The sequence below is a fragment of the Lethenteron reissneri genome, chromosome 72 (genome assembly GCF_015708825.2).
Source record: "Lethenteron reissneri isolate LAM-NWPU_2019-01 chromosome 72, ASM1570882v1, whole genome shotgun sequence".
Classification (NCBI taxonomy): Eukaryota; Metazoa; Chordata; class Hyperoartia; order Petromyzontiformes; family Petromyzontidae; genus Lethenteron; species Lethenteron reissneri.
This window is the reverse complement of record NC_083850.1, coordinates 1,493,879-1,499,967: the sequence shown is the minus strand read 5'-3', so window position 1 is coordinate 1,499,967 and position 6,089 is coordinate 1,493,879. Positions and strand designations below refer to the sequence as shown.

Below are 6,089 nucleotides of genomic sequence, written 5' to 3'. Positions count from 1 at the left end.
AAATAAATTAAATCACGACGTTTCGGGCACAACACAAGCGTCCGTCATCAGGTGGAACAACCACAGCAAGAAACAACTGCTGAATTGGGTAGAAGTAATACGAGGTGATATAGGTAAGGGGGGAATGGCCAGGCAGGAGAGGGTGGGGGGGAAGTGGAGTGCCGCCAGATGAAGAGCAGCTAGAAAGGATCAAAGGGCAAAAGGAGCAAATGCAAAAGGGGAGATGCGGAAATGAAGGCAACACCATAAAGCATTTAAGGTTTTACCTGGTTAATAGCATCCATCCAATGATTGCTCAATTTATAGCCATCTTTTTGGTAGAAGTTATGTCTATGTTTATATATCTGGATGGCTTCATGAACAAACCTTTGATAGTAGCCCGAAGGTTTGCAGAGCACCTTGGTCTCGGAAAAAACAATATGAGAGCCCACAGCGTTATAGCAGTGGTCAGCCACGGTGGAGGAGTTCTGCCGTGTTTCAGATCTGACTTGTGCTCGCGAACATGGTCCGAGACATTTAGTTTCGTTTCCCCAATGTAACACCCACCACAGGTGCAACTTAGTTTGTAGACTCCAGGATATTGCAGGTCAGGAATGACATCCTTTACAGATAGGATTAGATCACGGATTTTGTGTACTGTACTGAATCGGACCTGGATCTTGTGTTTGTTTAATATTTTGTAAATCTTTTTGGTAACGCCTGCTATGTATAGTAACGTGAAGGTTTTGATCGGCGTCTCAGGGGGTTTCTCCATGGTTGGAGAAACAGCTTTGCGAATAATGCGGTCCGAGTACCCATTTATTTTGAGGGCCTGGTGTACGTGTTTCAGTTCACTAGTTAGGTAGTGTTGGTCAGAAATGCAGTGGGCCCTATGGTGTAGTGTTTTGATGAGGGAATTCTTCTGTGCCGGATAGTGGTGGGAATCAGGCTTCAGATAGGAATCTGTGTGGTTGGCTTTCCTGTAGACAGTGTCCCAACGAGCCATCAGATCTCTTCTCAAACATAACATCCAGGAATGGTAGCTTACCATCCTCCACTTCCATGGTGAATTTGATGTATGGGTACAGTGAGGGAAAAAAAGTATTTGATCCCCTGCTGATTTTGTACGTTTGCCCGCTGACAAAGAAATTATCAGTCTATAATTTTAATGGTAGGTTTATTTGAACAGTGAGAGACAGAATAACAACAAAATCCAGAAAAACGCATGTCAAAATGTTATAAATTGATTTGCATTTTGATGAGGGAAATACGTATTTGACCCCCTCTCAATCAGAAAGATTTCTGGCTCCCAGGTGTCTTTTATACAGGTAATGAGCTGAGATTAGGAGCACACTCTTAAAGGGAGTGCTCCTAATCTCAGCTTGTTACCTATGCAAACATGAATCCTCGTAAAAAAGGTGTCAGTTTTGTTGCCAGATAAAAGGGTAAAAAAACAATTCAATTTTTTACTGGCAAATGAGGTACCAATGGTGTAAATTCTTACCCCGAACTCTCATACTCTGATGGTGCATTGTCTTTGAGTTGTGCGCCTTTTGGCGTCATCTGGTCCAAACCATGTGAGACTAGGCTCTAAGGAAAGCTGTCTCGGGTGTGGACCAATCAACTTCAAGGACAGTGCATACATTATCAGAGTTATGTTTTTGTTTGCATTATGACTACAGGTATTGTGGTCTATGCAAACATGACTCCTCGTAAAAAAGGTGTCAGTTTTGTTGCCAGATAAAAGGGTAAAAAACCAATTATAATTTTTTACTGGCAAATGAGGTATATGGTGTAAGTGGTGGAAACCCATCCATAAATTGAAGGCCTGGCTCAGCTCAGATGGGTGATTGCATTTGGAGCTTGGAACATGGTCTGACAAGTGGCTGTGTAGTAATCATGGTGCTCTTTTTGAAGCATCTGTCAAATGAGCTCTGCCACATGTGGCAGGGTATTTAGATTACACACATTTCTCCCATGTCAAGCATATAAGGTATCTCTACTTACCTTAGTTTATATGATTTTCCAAAAACAGGAAATGAATGAGCAGACATTTTAGGGACCAAAACAAACATGATCTACATTGATTTAGCAAGCAATGGGGGTGTAATGACGACCGACACATGCTATTTGCTTTACATCGTCTTCTCTCCAACCATCTTTTCCCCTTATGCTATCCCATTTCACATCATTCGAGCTCCCTTTCTCGAAGGTTATCTCACCCTATTTCCTCAGCCAATCCCTTTCCTCCATGTCCAACGGTTGTCAACCGTTCCCCCCGTCAGTCAACCCTCGTTTCCCGCCTTTTACGTTTGTATTTCTCCTCCAATCCCTTAAATTATACTGGTTGGAACCTCCTGGTTACACCAGCCCACGGGATTATTGTGTCCGTCCGTCGTGCAGGGAGGGGCTGGGTGGGGCGGGAGGGGCTGGGTGGGAAGGGAGGGGAGGGGCTGGGTGGGGAGGGTGGGGCTGGATTGGGGGTGGGAGGGGTGGGGCTGGGTTGGGCGGGAGGGGCTGGGTGGAAAGGGAGGGGAGGGGCTGGGTGGGGAGGGTGGGGCTGGATTGGGGGTGGGGCTGGGTGGGGCGGGAGGGGCTGGGTGGAGAGGGTGGGGAGGGGCTGGGTGGGGAGGGTGGGGCTGGGTGGGGGGTGGGAGGGGTGGGGCTGGGTGGGGAGGGAGGGGCTGGTCACCCCGTGGTGCCCTTATAAAACTCAACGTTTAACCTACTCACGCCGGCTTGTGCCCGCCCTCACAGTCGGCCATATTTGCGAATACACCACGCCGCTGTTGATCCTGGCCATTGACCGAGCAACCCAACAGCTCCCTCAGCAGGAATGTGTTTTTCCTCCAGCCAATCCTCTTTCAGCCCTCTCCACGCCAATCAGAGGCCTTGATTTCGCTTTTGGACTGTCCGTGTTTGCACGTGCACCACGTCAGGTAAGTGGTCTGTTGTTTTGATGTTTATAGGAGCGTGAAAGCTCCCATTGCTTTCATGTTCCCATTGAACAAGGGAGTTTGACCTTCATGATGCTTCTGGCTTTTCAGATAGGTTTCAACTGGATCTCCTCATACTAGTCTGATGCTATCCCTCGTTTCTTGAGGTACATCTCCATTAGCTCCGCTCATTTGTAGACGAAATGCAAATCAGACCCATCGCCACAGAAATAGAGGAGATGGGGCTCACCATGGGAACCTCATTTGCCAGTAAAAATATGATAATTGTTTTTTTACCCTTCTATCTGGCAACAAAACTGACACCTTTTAACAAGGAGTCATGTTTGCATAGACCGCAATACCTGCAGTCATAATACAAACAAAAGAACATAGCTCTGATAATGTGCACTATTCTTGAAGTTGATTGGTCCACACCCGAGACAGCTTTCCTTAGAGCCTAGTCTCACATGGGTTAGACCAGATGACGCCACCCATGTGAGACTAGGCTCTAAGGAAAGCTGTCTTGGGTGTGGACCAATCAACTTCAAGGACAGTGCACATTATCAGAGTTATGTTCTTTTGTTTGTATTATGACTGCAGGTATTGCGGTCTATGCAAACATGACTCCTTGTTAAAAGGTGTCAGTTTTGTTGCCAGAGAGATGGGGCTCCTTAGCATTGCACTGTACTACCAGTCACACGCCTTGTAAATTTCCAGTTGAAAAGCCACTTCGTTCATCTATGATTTGTGGCCAGGTCACTTGTGAAAAAAGAGCTATATTTCTCAGTCGGCCTTACCTGGTAACATAAGAATATATAGTTTATATCATGAGACCTCCTTTGCCAGTATTAAATTATGATAATAGGGATTTCCCCTTTCTGGCAATAAAACAGGTGTTAAGATGTTAAAACACCAAACTGAAACCTTTGCAAGGAATAATGTCTGCATTAACCACATATACTTGTGGTGATTTATTTTATTTCATTTTATACCTACATACGTGACTTTACCGAAAGAACCAAAGAGTATGGATTCCTGCAGTCACGAAAGCTTCAAATCAAGATCGAATAAAACTATTAGAACACCGTACATTGCGGGAGTAACTGATAAACTTGGCAGATATTTGGAGAACAAAAACATCCAAGTGAGATTTGGCATGGTACACTAAATACAAAAAAATGAATATCTGGTACTAAAGCTATCAACAGAAGGTGTGTACCGGATTAATTGCTTCTGTGGCAAATGCTATGTTGGTCACACGGGACGAATGATCAGCATGAAACTAAAAGAGCATTAAAGAAAAAATATATATTCCCAAACACAACTCTTGGCAGTGGCAAAACACGCATACCAACAAGGACTCTCAATTGACTTTGGTGTTGAGGTTTTGTGCAAATCTAGTTCCTACTGACCAAGAATAATGAAAGTATCTATCGGAATTGAGAGAAATGAAAATAGCTTTAAGCCTTCTGATAGCTACAGCCTACTCGTTTTCTAATTTTATCGTTTACTTTTCCACAGATTTAACCAGGGTAGCTCCTGGGATTAAACAACGAATCTCTCTAAAAAGCGACAAATGCACCACCGCTCAGCCAGATGACTATCCTGTTCACTCTTACAGTGCACAACTGCCTTGTAACAAATATTAAAACATTTCTGGCCCATTCAACAGAACAAAAACTCCATTGAAGCATGATTGCAATTACACCACACCATTTTATTTCCAACGTGTACATATTTTTGCATATGATCATTACAGAGTAAAAACAATTCCAAATAATTTCAAGATTTGTGAATTTCAGAATAAAATTATATCATCAGACAATACATATGATTCTGATGCGAAGGTTAAAATTGGAAGAAAGCAGAACTTAATTAAACTTTAGTATCACCTCGTTATAACAAACCAAACCAATTACGGACCTGGAACAATGTGCACTTTATCAGCCTATTCACTCGAATAGGTTTAGTGACAATTAGAACTCGGAGCTTCAATAGGCATTGCCATGCATGTGTAAATTTGTGTTTGTGGAGGTCTCTTAGTCAACTGCGAAAATAAGACATTACACACAGAGGTACCTTTGTTCAGTATTCAATTCTAAATATTTGTCAGCACGCACGATCGAAATATGTGGGGTTGTGATAACGTAATCGCTGTTTCAGGCTTAATTAGAGAATATGTTCCTCTAGCGACGCCCGTTATAAACAGGGTATCATGAGCACAAAAGGCTGCATATAACGAGGAAATTATGTGCCTATATTACTAAAAAATCACTCCAATAACAAGAATAATAAGTTCAATGTGAATAATAATATAATTATTTTCATGCATTTAGACATTAACGTAGTCGTTTCTCAATACCATTCTAAATCTGAGATACAATATCTAACGGTAACAACATGTGTGCACTTGTGAACTTTTTTCACACCGTACGTAGGCAACTGTGCTAATTGGATGTGCGGCAGAGGGACATCAAATTAAATACAAAAGCATTTCTAAGGAGATGAGTTTTAAACCTAGATTATTTAAAAGGGCATAGTTCCTAATATCAGCAGGAAGAGTGTTCTGGCTGGCCACAAAAGCGCCTCAGAAAGCGTTTATTGTCTTTGTTCGATGGTTAGCCAAAAACCAATATGAAGATGACTGGAGTTTACATGATCGTTTATGCCCTTTATTGAGGTTTATTTGTGCCAAGCACTTTGTGTGTAATGAGTGTGACCCCATAACGTATTCGTTCAGCATTAGACAACTTACTCAAATTATGCAACAACAAAAAAACCACAGACCATTCTACATTTGTCAAAAATATGAGGTGAGAGAGTTCGCGTGTATTATCCTCACAATGAAAATATATATGGCAATTAATAATAACACATCTAATGCACAATGTTTATTTCAGAACGTGAAGAAAAATAGCAGACTTCACAAACCACATTTCTTGAAAAAGATATTGTATAAGTAAAAATGATCGACTACCTTGGAACTCACCAGTTTAGACTTCCGTTGATGTTTAACTAGCTAATGGCCTATTTTCAAATAAATGGTATCAAATTATTGATCTATTAACCTACGAAATCACTATGGATAATAATACAACTATCATTTTAAATAGAGTCATTCATGATAAGAGCATCCCATAACGCTAATGATTCCTACATGTATTTTATCATAAT

General features: G+C 41.9%; 1 protein-coding gene across 1 annotated transcript in view; it reads right to left on the bottom strand.

Annotated features, from left to right (window-relative positions):
* Positions 1–6,089, bottom strand: part of LOC133361317 (zinc finger protein 91-like) — a gene marked incomplete at its 3' end in the record, with an annotated part of 1,159,662 nt that overhangs the window by 1,022,376 nt on the left and 131,197 nt on the right. The gene's annotated exons all lie outside the window — the stretch shown is intronic.